Consider the following 19936-nt stretch of genomic DNA (forward strand, 5'->3'; position numbering starts at 1 on the left):
TTAAGGACAATAGGAGACACTCCACCAGGTGCCCTCTGAGAGTTGAGGCCAGAGAGGGCATAGAAAACATCATTAGGAAATAACAGGCATAACGGAGTCGGAGGGGGAATGAGTAAGGGGAATATACCCAGAATCGTCCAGAGTGGAGTTGTTACAGAAAGTTTGAGCGAAGAGTTCAGCCTTAGAAATAGAAGAGACGGCAGTGCTCAGAAATCATAAGGAAAGGGAAAGGAGCACTCGTCGAACTGTTTCGCTTAAGGGGATTGCCTACAAATATTAAAATACATCTGGGTAAGGCACTCGTCATTCCTATAATATTGTACCCCCCTCGCCACTTAGCACAATCAGTAAAACAAAAATGAACAAACTTCAGGCCATACAGAACAAGGAATTAAGATTTGCACTAGATGAGAGATACCCGTATACCCGCACCTCCAAAAGGCTGCATGAAATAGCAAAAATCGAACCCATAAATTACACCCTATTTATGAGAACACAGAATATATTCAACAAGTTGATCAACCTGGACGACGAACATTTTCAATATTTACTAGATGACTATGAAGAGGAAAGGAACCACGCGTACATCTCAAACAGTGGCCTTCCATTAAAGAAATACACAGCCTACTAATACAAGGAAAAGGGGGAACTATTGTATATGAAAGAATACATAAATACATAAAATTACATAAATAACTAAATAAATATTATATGTATATTTATATAAACAAAGAATGGATAAACAAATAAATAAATAAATAAATAAATAAAAGCAAAAATAAATAGATAAACAAATAAATAATTAATATACATTCTAAGGTTTGACCCCTGGTAATCTTGTTGTCAGGTCGGCTTAGCTGTGGCTCTGTCAGTTGACAGTCGGGTTAATAGATTAGCTGTGTTCTTGCCAGGGGACGAGAATTAAGTTAAGAGTTGGGAAAAAAACAAACAAACAAAAAAAGCATGCGGGTGTCGTCATCAAGTAGATAAAGTCGAGTGCCATAAGGGAAAAAGGGGGGAAAATAATGCTGGGATCACACATCTGCGATTTCGCTCTGCGACGGTTGGCGATTTTGAAAATGCACGAAGTCGTGGGAGCATCACCATTGTCTCTGCGAGTTTGCCTCTGTTTCAACTCAAAGCAACATGGCGAGGGAGGGTCACTCGCCTATACGCACATGAGGGCGACAGGCGAGGGGACGTCGAGGTGAATCGTGCGTGAATGCGCGCGACTGTATGAAGAGGAGCCCAATTTTAAAAATAAAACCCGTTGCGACGGATCGCGATGAACGCAGGGCCTGGCGACTATGCGTGCCGCTCGACGACCCTCGACGTCGCACGCATGGTCAAGAAAACGTCGAGGGCGCGTCGCTGTACGACCCATAATAGGCGGGCAATATCGCGCTCTCTCTATCATCCATCCCCCACACACCACACATTATATATATATATATATATATATATATATATATATATATATATATATATATATATATATATATATATATATATATATATATACACACACACACACACACACACACACACACACACACACACACATACTAACCAGAAATTAATCTTGGCACCCTGCATATCCCGACGCTCTAACGCTAAGGGTATTATTTCGGCTGATCAACCTTATAGGTTTTCAATATGGAAAAATAATTCCCATCTGGCAACGCCAGTTGCTTGGTAACGAACACCCAGTGCTTCAAGTAAGCAGTAGCCTGTGCTACCCTCCCTTGCTGTCGCTGATATTGCTTTATTGTTTCTTGCTTCTAATTTAGCAGTTCTTAACCTTGGGGTCGTGATCTGCTGGGAACAGAGCAAGTTGTTTTGAGGAATATTGGATTTTATTCGTATGGTGTAAGGTTTTCTGCATGTTATACCGTATCTGCAATTTCTGTAATAAATTATAGGTGGAAAGAGTTTTAACTTGCTAACAAGCTAATGGAGTAGCCAAGATAAATACATTATGATTTTACTGTGTAATCTAGCTAATAATTTTAGTGTGTACACTTGCTTATAATTTAGCATTTTGTTAAACCAGGCTATTATTTTACATTTAGGAATACTATTCTATTATTTTGTATTCATGAACATTAAGCTATTATTTAGAAGTTAGGAATACTATTATATTATTTTGCATTTATGAACAGTAGGGTATTATTTTGCATTTAGGAATACTATTCTATTATTTTCCATTCATGAACACTAAGGTATTATTTAGCAGTTAGGAAAACTAGGCTATTATTATAAATTCATGAAGACTAGGCTATTATTTTGCAGGCGGGCAAGGTAGCGGCGTGTGGCAGGACAGTGTGAGTGCGAGCGAGTGGTCGCTCGCCAACGGTTTTTCACACCCTCCCGCTTGCTCGCTGACATCTCGCTCTCCGAAGCAGCGTCGCTGCCATACGCACGATGTACAAAGTCGCTCGCATATACGCGCGCATACACCGCGACCCCTTGCGTTTGACGAGGGTATGCGAGCGCATACTGCGATGGTCTCTCGCTTAACCGTGCGAATAATCGTGTGATTTGGCCAATATCGCAGACTTTTTGCGAACTTTTTGAACATTTCAAAATGTCCGCGCGACGGGCCGGCACCCACATGTCGTGCGAACTTTACCACGCGACTATTGCGACTAATCGCAGGGACGTCGGTACGATGTCGAGCGCATATCCCGATTTTGGAAATTTTCAAAATCGCCAACCGTCGCTGAGCGAAATCGCGGATGTGTGATCCCAGCATAATTGGACCCATCACTTGTAACACAAGAGCTAAGAAATAAATCATGAGCGGAGAACAGATTATTATATATGTATATATGTGTGTATGTGTGCGTATGTGTATGTGTATGTGTATATGTATGAATGTGTATATATGTATATGTGTGTGTATGCATGTATGTGTATGTGTGTATGTGTACATGTGTATGTATATGTATATATATGTCATTCAAAATTCCAATAGCAGGGCGGACAGCCCGCCTACTTTTTCTTCTACTGCACTTTTTCTGTATACTTAGGTATACTTTCTTCCAACACTGTTCCTCACCTTAACTCTTCTTTCACCCCATCTATCTCTATCGTATTATATTGGATTGGACCCTCACTCATTCCAACACTCTTGCAGGCTCCAGCATTCGCCGAGTACAGACCTCTCTCCCAGCCTTCCGCCTCCAACCCTGGTCGCCTCAGTGCGGAGAAGGGACCAGTAGTAGCGGGCCAGCGACTCTGCTACTGGTCGCGGTGGGAAGGGAGAGCGAGCTCAGCTCACGCCAGAGACTTTTTTCCTGGTTGTGGTGACGCGAGCTGACGCGGGTCAGTGTACCGAGGACTGCTCCCCTTTTGGTAGAGACGCCTGCCCTGACCTGTGTCGCACTTTTGTGCACTTGTTTTGCTTTAGCTGAGTTGTGTGAAAGTGTCTGTACGAATGAGAATGAGAATGAGGCCACTTTAGGTTCCCAGAGTGCTGAAGCTGAACCCCGCGGGCAGTGCCACAAGGGGGCTCTCTAGGATAAGGGAGTGGTGTAGGCACCCGGGAACAGAGGAAATAGGTGTAGAAAAGACCCTTTGGGTGCAGAGAGCTGGGAGTTAGGCCAACCAAAAAGAGTTGGAGTTAGATCCTGGCTCCTGTAGGTGGCCTCTATAAATCTATAACTGTAGGACCTACAACCTGGCTGACCTTAAACTCATAATTTACACCCAACAATACGACCCAACTTGCTGAGACTTATCCTAAGAAGTGCTACTCTGGCGCGAGCGGGACTCTGGCCGACTGATCAGTGGTAAGCCAGATGGAGTCTCTGGCTGCGAGACAGGTGAGCTTTTAACACCGGGCCAGCGACTTAGTATCTGGCCGAGGAACCAGGAGCTTGCCCACCCTATTAGCTGTGGACCTACTTTTCGAGTAGTCTTGCAGTAGGTGGGGAGTATTTCTCTGGAGAGCGGTCAAGGGGAGTTTTTCACTTTCGGTATGTACCTGATAATCACCAAAAATGGCTTGAGTGAAAATAAAGACACCAAACTCAAAAGAACAGAGGAGACAGAACAAATTAATTTTCTGGAAATCCTCTCCACACATAACATATATGTGACAAAGATATTGACCGTACCTGATGGATTTGTGATACTTACAGATTCAGAAACCGAACTAGATAAAATATTCAACAACAGAACGGATAAAAACTAGAGCAAGATGACTCACACGCTCAGATTCCTCCTTAATTGAAGGCGAATAGGTCAATCCTAGTATTTAGAGTGGACAACCACATTTATATGAATAATGAAGAGGACATAATCCAAGAACTTGTCAACAAAAAGGAATGGATTGAGAGTATGACACAACTGGTAAAATTCCCTAAAAGCAACACACTGAAAATAACTTTTGACGAAACGGCCAAGACTCTTGATGATGCTCTATGAGAATATCAAAACATGAAATAATACAAGACAAGCTTCATAGCATCCTTGCTTGTTTCAGATGCTATGCTATTGAAGATCATGCTACCAACAACTGTCATAAGGAAAAAAAATCAAAATATGTTCAGAGTGCATTCTAGTAGGACACACCTGGAACGACTGCTCAGAGGATACAAAGAGATGCATCAACTGCAAGGGGGAACACGGCACCATGACTATGCGTTGCCCTAAAAGGAAAGAGATGATTCAAGAAAAAAAGAAAGGCAGAAAGTGCAGGAACAACAACCACACACATCAATGCCACCAGGAGGAATATTGAAGGCGCGGCAACTGTACCAGCAGTACAAGGCCAGATAACCCATTCTACCCACACCAAAATATTCACATGTATGCTGCACACCCATTTCTTGAATATAGCCTATCCAGGCAGTTATGAAGAGGAATTAAACACAATCCTTAGGGCTAATAACCTCCCTACAATTAAAGTACCCCAAAACCCTCCATCTTTACAAATAATGTCCAAACTTCAAGGTTCATGTTACGGTGTACAGGGGGGCATTTAAAGGCGTCTGAGCGAGAGAGACTGCAGGTGTGTATAAGTCGGACTCTCGTGAAGGAGTGACGAGTTACAGATTGGAAAATAATGAAGTTACAATTGGTCACGTATGTCAAGGTGACCTCCAAGCTTGATGAAATGCTTTGCATAAAAAATGAGACGGTAAACACTGACGGACGACATTCCTATAAGGTGGCGTGACCTATCTGTCGTGGGTTTTTTCCATTGACAATTGTATGCCTAATTCGTGGTGATATTAAATAATAATAATAATAATAATAATAATAATAATAATAATAATAATAATAATACATTGATATCCTACTATAACACTGCTCGGTCACCTACCAGTGATCGCGACCTAGCGATTTACAAAAAAAAAAATCTAATTAGTAGTTGACCCGATTTAGTGGGAACATGTTGAGCAAACTGCCTATGGCACAAGTATATCAAAACAATGGCTAAGTAGGAATACACGTATTCCTGACCGTCTTGGAGATCGGCCCAACATTCTAGACCTCTTCCTTACCTCAAACCCTTCTGCTTATTCTGTCAAACTGTTCTCTCCGTTGGGCTCCTCCGATCACAATCTTATTTCTGCATCCTGTCCTATCGCTCCTGTACATCCTCTGGACCCACCGAAGAGGCGATGCTTCTGGCAATTTGCTTCAGCTCGGTGGGACGACCTGAGGATGTACTTTTCCGATTTCCTATGGAATGATTACTGCTTCCAGGAGAGAGACCCTGTAGTTGCGCCTACGATATGTTGTATATATGATGGTGTAGTACGCGCCTACGAAGTGTTGTATGGTAACTAATGACAGATAAGATAGTAACCGTAATGGTAGGAAATGTATGTGAGGAGTTAGGAGGAAGTGTGGTGGGGCGGCGATGGGCGCCTCAGAGTCCCTAAGTCAGCGTGTAGACGCCGAACTCAGCATAATCGTCAAATAATCAAGAACAGTGAATGATGTCATGCCTGACCCAAGGGTCACAGTGCCATAGCAAGGCTTGCTTCTGGCGAGGAGGACAGACGCTAGGCGAGAAGACGAGAGGCAGGAGCGTGAGGCTCCTACCCGTGGAGAGGAGACGAGAGACAGGAACGAGCGCAAGGCTCGTACGGCGTATGACGAGGCTATTATTAGACCCCTCAATAATTGTGAGTATTATAAGTTTGATATTGTGTCATAGGAGAAGATGACATTTGGTGTATTTGATGTGGCTGCAGTAATTGTATTGTGTTGATTGACACGTGCTGATGAGTTGTATTCTTTTACCTCACTCAGGTTTACACGCATATTAAAAGCGAGTAAAACAAGACGGATCTTCTGATTTATCCTGCCCAAGCCGCCATATCGCGGCTACAGTAAACAATTAACGGGTCTATCTGCGGTTGACGTGCCAACCTCGGGGTCCGAGAGAAGGGCGCGGGCGGAGAAGAGTGTCCATGCCGCCGCCGCCCTTCTACCGCGCCAGCGGCAGAGCCTTGGGCGAGGAGAAAATCTACGGGAGTTAAAGGAAGACTCGCCGACACACTGGCCACCAGGCAACAAAACATTAAATTTACTTGATCCTGTCCTATCGCTCCTGTACATACTCTGGACCCACCGAAGAGGCGATGCTTCTGGCATTTTGCTTCAGCTCGGTGGGACGACCTGAGGATGTACTTTTCCGATTTCCCGTGGAATGATTATTGCTTCCAGGATAGAGACCCCTCTGTGTGTGCTCAGCGCATCACAGAGGTGATTGTCTCTGGAATGGAGGCATACATTCCTCGTTCTTTCTCTACTCCTCACGCTAAAAAGCCTTGGTTTAATCACGCTTGTTCTCGTGCTGTCAATGATAGAGAGGTAGCTCACAAAAGATACCAGAGCCTTCAAACTAATGCTAATTATGAACTTTACATTTCTGCCCGAAATCGTGCCAAATCTATTCTCCGACTAACCAAAAATTCTTTCATTAATAGAAAATGCCAAAACCTTGCATTTTCTAACTCTTCCCGTGACTTCTGGCATCTAGCTAAAAAGATCTCCTCCAACTTCACTTCTTCATCTTTCACTCCACTCCTCAGTCCTGACGGCAACACTGCCGTCTCATCTATCTCTAAGGCTGAACTCTTCTCTCAAACTTTTTATAAAAAATCCACTCTGGACGATTCTGGGCATATTCCTCCTACTCATCCCCCCTCTGACTCCTTTATGCCTGTTATAAAGATTCTTCAAAATGATGTTTTCTATGCCCTCTCTGGCCTCAATCCTCAGAAGGCTTATGGACCTGATGGAGTGCCTCCTATTGTCCTTAAAAACTGTGCCTCCGTGCTGTCACCCTGCCTGGTCAAACTCTTTCGCCTCTGCCTGTCAACATCTACCTTTCCTTCTTGCTGGAAGTATGCCTTCACACAGCCTGTACCTAAGAAGGGTGACCGCTCCAATCCCTCAAACTACCGTCCTATTGCTTTACTTTCTTGTCTATCTAAAGCTTTTGAATCAATCTTTAACCGTAAGATTCAAAAGCACCTTTCCACTTCTGACCTTCTATCTGATCGCCAGTATGGGTTCCGCAAGGGGCGTTCTACTGGTGATCTCCTAGCCTTCTTAACTGACTCTTGGTCATCCTCTCTTAGCCGTTTCGGTGAAACTTTTGCTATTGCGCTGGACATATCAAAAGCTTTTGATAGGGTCTGGCACAAATCTTTGCTTTCTAAGCTACCCTCCTACGGTTTCTATCCTTCTCTGTACCTTTATCTCCAGTTTCCTTTCTGACCGTTCTATTTCTGCCGTGGTAGACGGTCACTGTTCTTCCTCTAAATCTATTAACAGTGGTGTCCCACAGGGTTCTGTCCTATCTCCCACTCTTTTTCTGTTGTTCATTGATGATCTTCTTTCCAAAACGAACTGTCCTATCCATTCCTACGCCGATGATTCCACTCTGCATTATTCAACTTCTTTTAATAGAAGACCCACCCTTCAGGAACTTAACGACTCAAGGCTGGAGGCTGCAGAACGCTTAGCCTCAGACCTTACTATTATTTCCGATTGGGGCAAGAAGAACCTGGTGTCCTGCAACGCCTCAAACACCCCGTTTCTCCACCGAGCCACTCGACACAATCTTCCAAACAACTATCCCCTATTCTTTGACAACACCCAGCTATCACCTTCCTCAACACTAAACATCCTCGGTCTATCCTTAACTCAAAATCTCAACTGGAAACTTCATATCTCATCTCTTACTAAATCAGCTTCCTCGAGGCTGGGCGTTCTGTACCGTCTCCGCCAGTTCTTCTCCCCTGCACAGTTGCTGTCCATATACAGGGGCCTTGTCCGCCCTCGTATGGAGTATGGATCTCATGTGTGGGGGGGCTCCACTCACTCAGCTCTTCTGGACAGAGTGGAGGCAAAGGCTCTTCGTCTCATCAGCTCTCCTCCTCATACTGATAGTCTTCTACCTCTTAAATTCCGCCGCAATGTTGCCTCTCTTTCTATCTTCTATCGATATTTCCACGCTGACTGCTCTTCTGAACTTGCTAACTGCATGCCTCCCCCCCTCCCGCGGCCCCGCTGCACTCGACTTTCTACTCATGCTCATCCCTATACTGTCCAAACCCCTTATGCAAGAGTTAACCAGCATCTTCACTCTTTCATCCCTCACGCTGGTAAACTCTGGAACAATCTTCCTTCATCTGTATTTCCTCCTGCCTACGACTTGAACTCTTTCAAGAGGAGGGTATCAGGACACCTCTCCTCCCGAAACTGACTAATCTTTCGGCCACTTCTTTGGATTCTTTTTAGGAGCAGCGAGTAGCGGGCTTTTTTTTTATTAATGTTTACTTTTTTGTGCCCTTGAGCTGTCTCCTTTGCTGTAAAAAAAAAAAAAAAAAAAAAAAAAAAGTAATGACATAAATAATGAGAGGTAACACCAGCGGGTGCGACATAATCAGAGAAACAATCTCTAAATGGAGAAACAAAGACACAAGTATCCGTAGTTAACAAGTGGCCTAGTTACAGAACATGAAATGCTCATCCAGCCTCCAAAGAATAATAATAAGAATAACAAAAGGTGGGAACATAGTACAATGTTAAGATACAGGAGCAGGGGAATGCCAGTTTTCTGTCATTTGACTTGCTTGAGAAAAAAAAAAACTACCTTGCCAGTGTCCTCCCTGCATCCTATCGCCTTGTCTGCACAACCAAATAATCGTACAGGACAGAGTTCCTCCTAATAAGATAGCACATGACGACGAGACTGACGAACATCAGAAACATTGGCACAAAAATTCCAGGGTACAAGTAGGTGAGGTGCAAGTATTCAGGCAGCGTTTCCTCCAGGGTCTCCGCAAACTCTGTTTCGTTTGCGAAAGATAATGAATTAAGGGAATTAGTCACATAAGAGATGCTGGAGAAGTGAATGTTATCGAGAGACCGCAGAAGAAACACTCGATGGGAAATATTGACCGTGAAAACCAGACGGATCCGGGACGGGTACGTTATGTTAGTGGAGCGGATATAGCATGCTTCCGCTATGGCATAGTGAAGTGGTACCCTCCGGGCAGATTACCGATACATAGAAGGACTGAGGAAAATAGAAGTAATGCAGACCCTGAAAGTTCTTATGGAAAACAGGTGTTGGTGGTAGTTGCTTGTAAGGGCACAGGGAAAGAGCGTCAGACGCGTTCACCCGGGTGAGGGCGATCTCGCACACTCCTCCCCGAACCGGTAGGAAGGCAAAAAGAGACGCAGAGCAATAGAATCGACTGAAGACGGTCTCCTTGCAATATTGCAAGAGTGAGTAGCTACCCGTTGAATACAGAGCGAAATCCTTCGCGATTAAGACAAGAGACGGGGACGTGTTCAGGGCTAACACACTGTCCTTAGCGGAAAAGGGAAATGGGACAATTTCATGGGCCTCAAACACGTCCGACGTCTGAAACGGAACATGAATGATTTTGGCATCGGGGGTGAGGCTGGACTCAATCAAGGGGTAAAAATATTGACTCATGTCTGGGTTGAATAAAGGCTTGAGGCTATAATTTTGATACCCGATATGGATAGTCGTTCTCAAATCGTGTAGAGGGAACAAGGCAGGAGTGACTCTACCGTGCGCTGCATCAACCATGTTGCTAATAACCTGCTGATTTGCCGTTGTGACAGAGTTAATGACGTTTTCCAAGACATGCAAGGCCTGATCCAGGAGGAGAAACTGATTCACCTGCTTGACAACTATGTTGATAACTTCTACCATCTGATTTGTTTGCTCTAGCAGTTCCTCAATGTGAGTATGCAATCGCGCAAGTTTTCTACAATTGGCGTTGATCACCCTGCGATTTCGGGCAGCAAAGGAAGTACATGAGTGTAGTGGTCCCGCAAATCGCGCACGTCCGCGTCGGTAGCCGTACCGAAGAGGAACTTTGAGGCGGACCCAACGATGTTGAGCAACCCCCTTTTTACCCGAGAGTGAACTGAGTGAAAACTATAATCCATGTCAACTTCATCAACTTTTCCCCGTAAGAGCAGAATCCTATCCTCCAGTAGTTGAAAAAGATTCAGAGAGTTGATACTAGAAGGTGCCTTTGATTCCCTAGTCTAGGTTGCCCGTATGGCGTCTGCCATGCCGAGTAGTTTTTTTTCTGAGACTATCCTGATTGTGTCTGTGGTGTTGGTCAAGGAAGTATATGGATATTTTACGAGGAGCACATCTTCCATGAGGAAGACCTCTCCCATGTGTGCCCAGAGGCCGCCAGGCTTCAGGTGGATGGGTGTCGTTGCAAGCAGGGAGCCGAGGTACAACAAGATGATCAGAAAACGCAACATCATGATCTGAAAGTGGTGGGAATGAAGTATTTAAACCCGTGGTCTCAAGTTATAGCTATGGGTGTTGGGATTATCTTGTTGAACATTTGACTCTGAAGGGGAATTACCAATATCAAGGTCCAAGGGTGAGGGAATTGACTTTCAGACGATCACTGTGAACTTCTAGACTGACTCCACTATTTGACTCAAGAACCTCGAACCTATTTCCCCTGACATTCCGAACAACTCGGTAAAGACCCACAGATTTAGCCCCCAATTTCTAACTCCTTTCCGCTTGCTTAATCATGACTGTGTCACCCTCTTTTAATTCCACCGGGACGGCCTGTTTGTGTTGTTTTGACATCATTTCAAACTTTGTAGCTTTTAACGTACTCCTAATCTCTGAGTGTATCTTAGAAAATTATGTATCTGCTGTTGCGCGTACTTATCAATGTTGTAGAAAGGTTGGTGTGGTTTTGTTAGGAGGTCGTACGGAAGACGTTTCTCCACCCCATATAAGATGTAGTAGGGAGACTTCCCCGTAGAGTCGTTTACCGACGTATTTATGGAAGCGGCTATATGCGATAGCCAATCCTCCCAGTTATCGTGGAGATCGTTCATGATAGGCCTGAGGACCTGTAAGATTTTCCTATTAACCCTCTCCGCCAACCCATTAGCAGCTGAGTGGTAAGCTGTGATGAAGGATTGCGTGATGTTAAACTGAGCGCATATTTCGCTCAATACTGTGTTCCTAAACTCGGTGCCATTGTCACTCAAAAGAATTCGAGGAGACGATTGGGGACACAACACGTGAGTCACGAGGGCATGGGCCACGCGTGTGGCTGTCTTGTCCTTGAGAGGCGCTAGAACTAGAAACCAAGAGAACTGGTCGACGCACACCAATAAGTAGCGCGAACCATGTTGGCTCTGGGGGAGCTGTAATAAGTCTATATTTACAACATCCCATGGCGCCTCTGGTGATGGGTACTGCAACATAGGTGCTGGCCCTTTTACGGACCCCTTGTGCTTAGCACAAACGACGCAATGTGCGACATGTTTTTCTACATCAACCCGTAATGTGGGCCAGTAGTATTTTTGTCTGGTGACAGAGAGTGTCTTGTCCCTTCCTGGGTGACCCGCAATGGGTGTGCCATGGACCAGCTTAAGCGTCACGGGGACGTATTTGTCTGGGATGACCAGTTGTTCTATAGGTACTGGTTTGGTTGGCCATGACCTACAAAGGAGGTTGTCCTCTGATAGGAAGAATTGTGAAAAGGGAACTGTCAATTCAGGAAGGTTTGTTTCGTCTCCCGACTCTAGGGCGTAAATTAACCTCTTGTGGTCTCGCTGAGCAATGTGTAGCTCAGGTGAAGTGAATTTGTGGATGACCTCTGGGATGGTAATCGCGCCTATTGGAACATTTCGAGATAAGGCATCTGCGACCACATTTGTTTTCCCGGTGATATATTTTATCTCCGGATTGTATGCTTGGATCGTTAAGAACCACCTTGCCAGACGACCGTGTAGGTTTTTTCCCTTGAAAAGATCAGTGATGGCCGCGTTGTCCGTATACACCACAATTTTGTACCCCATCACTATGTCTCGAAAATGCTTCAGAGCCCACACAATGGCAAGAGCCTCTAGGTGGGTAACAGAATAGTTATTTTCCGGAGCTGTTAGTACTCGACTGGCGAACGCCAGGTAGGACATGTTTAGCAGGAGTTGGTTTAGTTATGTTAGATTGTTGAGGGAGTGGGGGTTGCAGCAGAAATGGTCATGATGATGCTATTCACGTGGAGCAGTAGGAAAAAGTATGTTCTGTTTGGAAACTCTGTGGTTGTGTTTGTATACAAAAATACCCATTTGACGAGGTTAGGTTAGTTTGCAAGTTACTTGAATCATGAATATGTGAATATGTAACAAAAAAATAAAAGCATTAACCTTAATTTCATTATCTTGAGTACATTCCAATCTAACATTATATCACCATAATCTGTTTGACCAATGCTATAAATATATACTATTTTAATCTTACTTTACCATTCTCAAAAAACCTACCCATTCCCATATAGTATTGACATAAAGTACTTGTAAAAGTGTCCATAGTCTGGCATGCCTAGCCCCCCCCCCCCCCCCCCCCAATAAAAAAAAATAATAAACAAATAAAAATAAAAAAAGAATGAAAACAGGGCAAATATGCCTTAACTATCTATACCAACCCCCTCTTCCCCCCCAACAAACTTGGCATGTTAAGTTAGGATGTGTTCGGTAGGACAGGGCAGGTTTGGCATGGTTAGGTTTAGTTATGTTAGGTTGTTGAGGGAGAGGGGGTTGTGGCAGAAATGGTCATAATGAAACTATTCAGATACAGAATGAAAAGGTATGTTCTGTTTGGAAGGTCAGTGGTTGTGTTATTATGCAAAAAATACCCAATTGATTAGGTTAGGTTAGTTTGTAAGCTGATTGAACCATGAAAATGTGATTACCAACCTTGTTACAGCTTCTGCCACTTCAGTCCACGCTCTCTTCTTATCCTCAGGGGTGATTCTCTTCCCATAACACCCTCTGATTATACGTATTTTTTGTTTAATTTGATGTAAGAAGACCGTTTCATCTGGCGACCAATTAAACTTACTCCTTTTCTGCGCTGGTTCTCCGGCACGTAGATCATTGGGGCAGATGACGTGGTTATGGTGCGGTAATTTCAGCAGAGCAAGTCGTGACGCAGGCGGGGAGATACGGGTATTGACGAGTGACGGAGTAAAAACAGCCTTTGAGGCTGCTTCTATCTGCCACAAAACTCAGTATTTTCTTGTGTTTGCCATTTATTATGTTTCTGTTGTACATTTATTCATCTTTTCTTTATTTTTCTTTTGAAATATATACTTAATTCATGTCGGATGTTTACGTTTTGCACGGAGGCGTCCTTAGCAACGAGCCCGCCATAAAGAAGAAGAAGAAGAAGATAATAGTAGCCAGGATTTGCTAATACCTACTCTCAAAGTTGACGAGGATAGCTTTTACTCTTAATAATTTGAAACTATTAACTTTGATAGTAGCTTTAAGAGTAAAAGTTAATAGCTCTCGAGGATACGGGCCCAGGACTTTTCATATACCTTCATGCCATGCTCCAGTAACCTTATTCCCCTATAGTTAGCACATTTCAAAGAATCTCCTTTCCATTTAAAAATGGGCATACTTTAGCTTCCTTTCCAGTCTTCTGGTATCTCTTTTTTTTAATACATCGTTTAAAACTCTTGTTTTAAATTCACCACTCCTTCCTTTCCTGCGTTTTTTTTTTTAATCTACTGTTAGCCCAGTAGGTCCTGCTGCTCTACACTGTTTCATTTCCTTTAGTGCTTCCTTAACTTCCTCTTCCGTAATTTTTTTTTTGTGGGTCTTATAACTTTTTAGTTTCATTTACTGTATATTCATATTCATAATGAAAAAGGATAAAAATCTCGTGTCTCAACGAAGTAATAGGGCAGTTTTAGTGAGGTACCAGTCATTTTTAAATCATTATGTAATGTAATTAGTACTGAGTTAAAATCCTCTAGTCATTGTAATTCATACGGTCAGATCATCCTTTGTTCCCTCTTTCGTAGACAATATTCAGAAGCTAAGTAATATAAATAATGCAGCTGTTGACCTGTCATGGTAGTTGCAATTTTGTATATGACAGACTAACACTTATTACCCCTTTAGTGATATAATTACATTCACACAGAGTGGACATTCTTCTTTGGTTCACAAAGGATGTTGGACCTCATTCAGAAATGATTCGGGGTCTCATAGAACATTACAAAAAAATTCCATCTCTTCAGTCAACACCCATGGAAGTCAAAAAAAGGAATGATGATCAAAACAGATTGCCTCATGAACCTATCTCTGCCAAAAGTAAATGATAAAGTAGACTTACATAAAAGCCACGATCATGGCTGACGGAATATAAGGGTTACAACATTTAGGAGATACTTTTGCCTGATAAAATAATAATGGTAATAATATTAATTATGATAATAATAATAATAATAATAATAATAATAATAATAATAATAATAATAATAATAATAATAATAATAATAATAGTAAAATAAATAACATTAATAATAATAATAATAATAATAATAATAATAATAATAATAATAATAATAATAATAATAATAATAACAGGCAAAGTTTGGGTAGTATTTTTACATATCAGTTTGACCCCCGTTTTTAAATTTCCAGAATGAAGTTTTTGAGAATGCTCATAACTTTGAACCTTTAGGTTTTGGAGGAACACAGACTGCAAGCACAAGAAGACCCCATACCATACCATAAGGGTAGGCGGTGGCTGAGTGGTAGCGTGTTGGGCCCACATTCACCGCGTGATGGACGACGCGGATTCGAATCCCCACGCTACCACCTCGGATTTTTTCAGTCACCGCCGAGTGGCTTAAAGCTACCCACATGCTGTCCTGAAGACCACCCATCAACCCGGACTCTAGAGGAAACCGTCCAAGTGCATCAAGAAGGAGTTCCGGGGGGCAGCATGAGGCAAGAGAAGATGGCGCTACTTTAAACACTTGCATGCGCCATGACGGGCCGACTACCATCCAGGCCCCTCAAGAGAGCCTACCGGCGCTATAGACGTACATGTAAAAATAAAAAAAAATAAAAAAGGTCTGTTGCAAGCATTACAAGATTGTGAATTTAACATACAATGCAGACACATCATTAAGGAAAGTATCTCTTGAGAGTGTGTTTTCTTCTGTCTTGTAAAGTTGGTCCTGAACCTGAACAGCATTTCTAATGACAGAGAAGGATTATTGATTCACAAAATTGAAAAACATTATTGACATTTAATTTAGATTTTCTGGGTGGGGGCAACAGGAGATGTCAAGGAATAGTTTAGATTTTCATCAAATGCAGCCCCCCTCCCTCTACATTCACACACACACACACACACACACACACACACACACACACACACACACACACACACACACACATATCACATGTTATGTTACCAATGTCTGACCCTTGTCTGCTCACTTTGCTTGTCATGAAAAAAAAAAAAAAGTATGAAGACACTATGACTGAATCCCATTCACATGTGAGGGAGGATGCTCTGTAACCAGACGAAATAAAATTACATGAAGGAGGGTATTTCTTATGTGATATTCATATTTTCATACCTAAAAATGTTAATGGGGTACTTATGCAATATGCATACAAAAAATAATAATTCATTGCAAATAGCCTAACAAACAAGGTAGCCATTCTCTCTCTCTCTCTCTCTCTCTCTCTCTCTCTCTCTCTCTCTCTCTCTCTCTCTCTCTCTCTCTCTCTCTCTCTCTCTCTCTCTCTCTCTATATATATATATATATATATATATATATATATATATATATATATATATATATATATATATTTTACAACAAAGGAGACAGCTCAAGGGCACAAACAAAGGAAACAATTATAAAAAAAAAAGCCTGCTACTCGCTGCTCCTAAAAAAAGAATCAAAAGAGGTGGCCGAAAGAGAGGTCAATTTCGGGAGGAGAGGTGTCCTGATACCCTCCTCTTGAAAGAGTTCAAGTCGTAGGCAGGAGGAAATAAAGGTAAAGGAAGATTATTCCAGAGTTTACCAGAGTGAGGGATGAAAGAGTGAAGATGCTGGTTAACTCTTGCATAAGGGGTTTGGACAGTATAGGGATGAGCATAAGAAGAAAGTCGTGTGCAGCGGGACCGGGGGAGGGGGGGAGGCATGCAGTTAGCAAGTTCAGAAGAGCAGTCAGCGTGAAAATAGCGATAGAATATAGACAGAGAGGCAACATCGCGACGGAATTTAAGAGGTAGAAAACTATCAGTAGGAGGAGGAGAGCTGATGAGACGAAGAGTCTTAGACTCCACTCTGTCCAAGAGAGCTGTGTCTACGTGTCGTACGTGAGATGAATACTCCATACGAGTGCGGACAAGGCCCCTGTATATGGATAGCAACTGTGAGGGGAAGAAGAACTGGCGGAGACGGTACAGAACGCCCACCCTCGAGGAAGCTGATTTAGTGAGAAAGGAGTTATGAAGTTTCTAGTTGAGATTTTGAGTTAAGGATAGACCGAGGATATCTAGTGTTGAAGAAGGTGACAGATGAGTGTTGTCGAAAAATAGGGGATAGGTGTTTGGAAGATTGTGTCGAGTTGATAGGTGGATAAACTGAGTTTTTGAGGCATTGAAGAACACAAGGTTCCTTCTATCCCAATCGGAAATGATAGCAAGGTCTGAGGTTCTGTAGCCTCCAGTCTGGAGTCGTGTACTTCCTGTTGGGATGGCCTTCTATTGAAAGAAGTTGAATAATGCAGAGTGGAGTCGTCGGCGTATGAGTGAACAGGACAGTTTGTTATGGAAATAAGATCATTGAAGAATAACAGGAAGAGAGTGGGTGATAGGACAGAGCCCTGTGGAACACCACTGTTGATAGGTGTTGGGGAAGAACAGTGATCGTCTACCACCGTAGAGATAGAACGGCCGGAAATGAAACCGGAGATAAAGAAACATAGAGAGAGATAGAATCCGATAGCGAGCAGTTTAGAAAGCAAAGACTTGTGCCAGACTCTATCGAAGGCTTTCGATATGTCTAGCGCAACTGAGAAAGTTTCACCGAAACGGCTAAGAGAGGATGACCAAGAGTCAGTTAAGAGAGCAAGAAGATCGCCAGTAGAACGCTCCTTGCGGAACCCATACTGGCGCTCAGATAGAAGGTTAGAAGTGGAAAGGTGCTTTTGAATCTTCCGGTTAAGGATTGATTCAAAAGCTTTAGACAGACAGGAAAGTAAAGCTATAGGGCGGTAGTTTGAGGGATTGGAACGGTCACCCTTCTTAGGCACAGGCTGTTCAAAGGCATACTTCCAGCAGGAAGGAAAGGTAGATGTTGACAGGCAGAAACGAAAGAGTTTGACCAGGCAGGGTGTCAGCACGGAAGCGCAGTTTTCAAGGACAATAGGAGGCACTCCATCACATTCATAAGCCTTCTGAGAGTTGAGGCCAGAGCGGGCATATAAAACATCATTATGAATAATCTTAATAACAGGCACAAAGGAGTCAGAGGGGATATGAGTAGGATGAATATGCTCAGAATCGTCCAGGGTGGAGTTCTTACAGAAAGTTTGAGCGAAGAGTTCAGCCTTAGAGATAGATGAGACGGCAGTGCTCCCGTCAAGGTTAATGAGAGGAGGGAAAGAGGAAGAAGTGAAATTGGTGGAGATATTTTTGGCTAGGTGCCAGAAGTCACGGGAAGAATTAGAAAAAGCAAGGTGTTGGCATTTTCTGTTGATGAAAGGCTCTGTAACCTTTTGTGAGCTGCCTCTCTATCTTTAATAGCACGAGAGCAAGCATGATTAAACCAAGGCTTTTTTGCATGAGGAGTAGAGAAAGAACGTGGAATGTATGCCTCCATTCCAGAGACAATCATCTCTGTGATGCCCTGGGCACACACAGAGGAGTCTCTCTCCTGGAAGCAGTAATCATTCCACGGGAAATAGGAAAAGAACATCCTCAGGTCGTCCCACCGAGCTGAGGCAAAATGCCAGGGCATCGCATCTTCGGTGGGTCCAGAGTATGAACAGGAGCGATAGGACAGGATACATAATTAAGGTTGTGATCGGAGGAGCCCAACGGAGAGAACAGTTTGACAGAGTAAGCAGATGCAGGATGGCGCCACTATAAATACTCGCCTGCGCCAGAATAGACTGGGCCGACCATCAGCCCCCCCCGGGAAGAAGCCTTGGACCGACCATCAGGATCCACCGGGAAGAAGCCTACCGGCGCAACAGGCCATGACGTAAAAAAAAAAAAAAAAAAAATTTAGAGGTAAGGGAGACCTCTAGTCTAGAATGTTGGGCCTGTCTCCAAGACGGTCGGGAATACGTGTAGGGTGCTGGACCAACTGCTCTAGATCGTTGAGGAGAACAAAGTTGTAGGCTTGTTCACCAGGCTGGACAGTGAAAGAGGATGAAACCCAAAGCTGGTGGTCAACATTGAAATCTCCCAAGATGGAGATTTCAGCGAAGGGAGAGTGAGTCAAGATGTGCTCCAATTTAGAGTTCAAATAGTCAAAGAATTTTACATAGTTAGTAGAGCTAGGTGAGAGATAAACAGCACAGATGTATTTAGTAATAGAACGACAATGAAGTCTTAGCCAGATGGTGGAAAATTCAGAAGAGTCAAGGTCGTGGGCACGAGAGCAAGTGATGTCGTTGCGCACGTAGGCCTAACATCCAGCTTTGGATTGGAATTTACGATAGAGATAGTAGAAAGGAACATAGTAGATATTGCTGTCAGTAGTCTCAGAAACCTGTTTCGGTGAGGAAGAGAAGGTGAGGTTTAGAGGAGAGATGGTGTTCCACAGAATGGAAATTATATATAAGACCGCGAATGTTGCACACATTAACAAGGTGGAGGTTCGAGGAGTAATCAGGACACCTCTCAAGTCGGCAGCCAGAAGGGGAGTCCTTCCTGGGGGAATTTATGCCACCCCCCCACCCACCCCAGACGGGGACTCCGACGCAGTGTTATTGTGCGACATTTTTTTTTTTTTTCATTTTGGGAAAAGGTATGTGGTGTGAATGTAGTGTGGTGTAGAAAGGTAGAAGATCTGTCTTTAGAGAGCATGCTGAACTACTTTCTGATGTTGATGAGACATAAGGGAAACGGATAGTGAGGACATGGGAAGGGTCTTTGAAGGGCTTTAGCACCCTCCTCGCTTCCCATATATCCTCACCGGGAGTAGCTCACGCCCGTTCGGTAGGTGTCTTCCTACCTACTCTCCTATATATATATATATATATATATATATATATATATATATATATATATATATATATATATATATATATATATATATATATATATATATATATATATATATATATATATATATATATATATATATATATATATATATGTAGGTAGGCGGTACGAGGTGATAGCGTACTGGACCCACATTCGCCGTGTGATGGACGACGCGGGTTCGAATCCTCAAGCTACCACTCGGATTTTCAGTCACCGCCGAGTGGCTTAAAACTACCCACATGCTGTCCTGAAGACCACCCATCAACCCGGACTCTAGAGGAAGCCGTCCAAGCGAATCAAGAACGAGTTCCGGGGCAGCATGAGCCAATGCAAGAT

The sequence above is a fragment of the Eriocheir sinensis genome, unplaced genomic scaffold (assembly GCF_024679095.1).
Source record: "Eriocheir sinensis breed Jianghai 21 unplaced genomic scaffold, ASM2467909v1 Scaffold12, whole genome shotgun sequence".
Classification (NCBI taxonomy): domain Eukaryota; kingdom Metazoa; phylum Arthropoda; class Malacostraca; order Decapoda; family Varunidae; genus Eriocheir; species Eriocheir sinensis.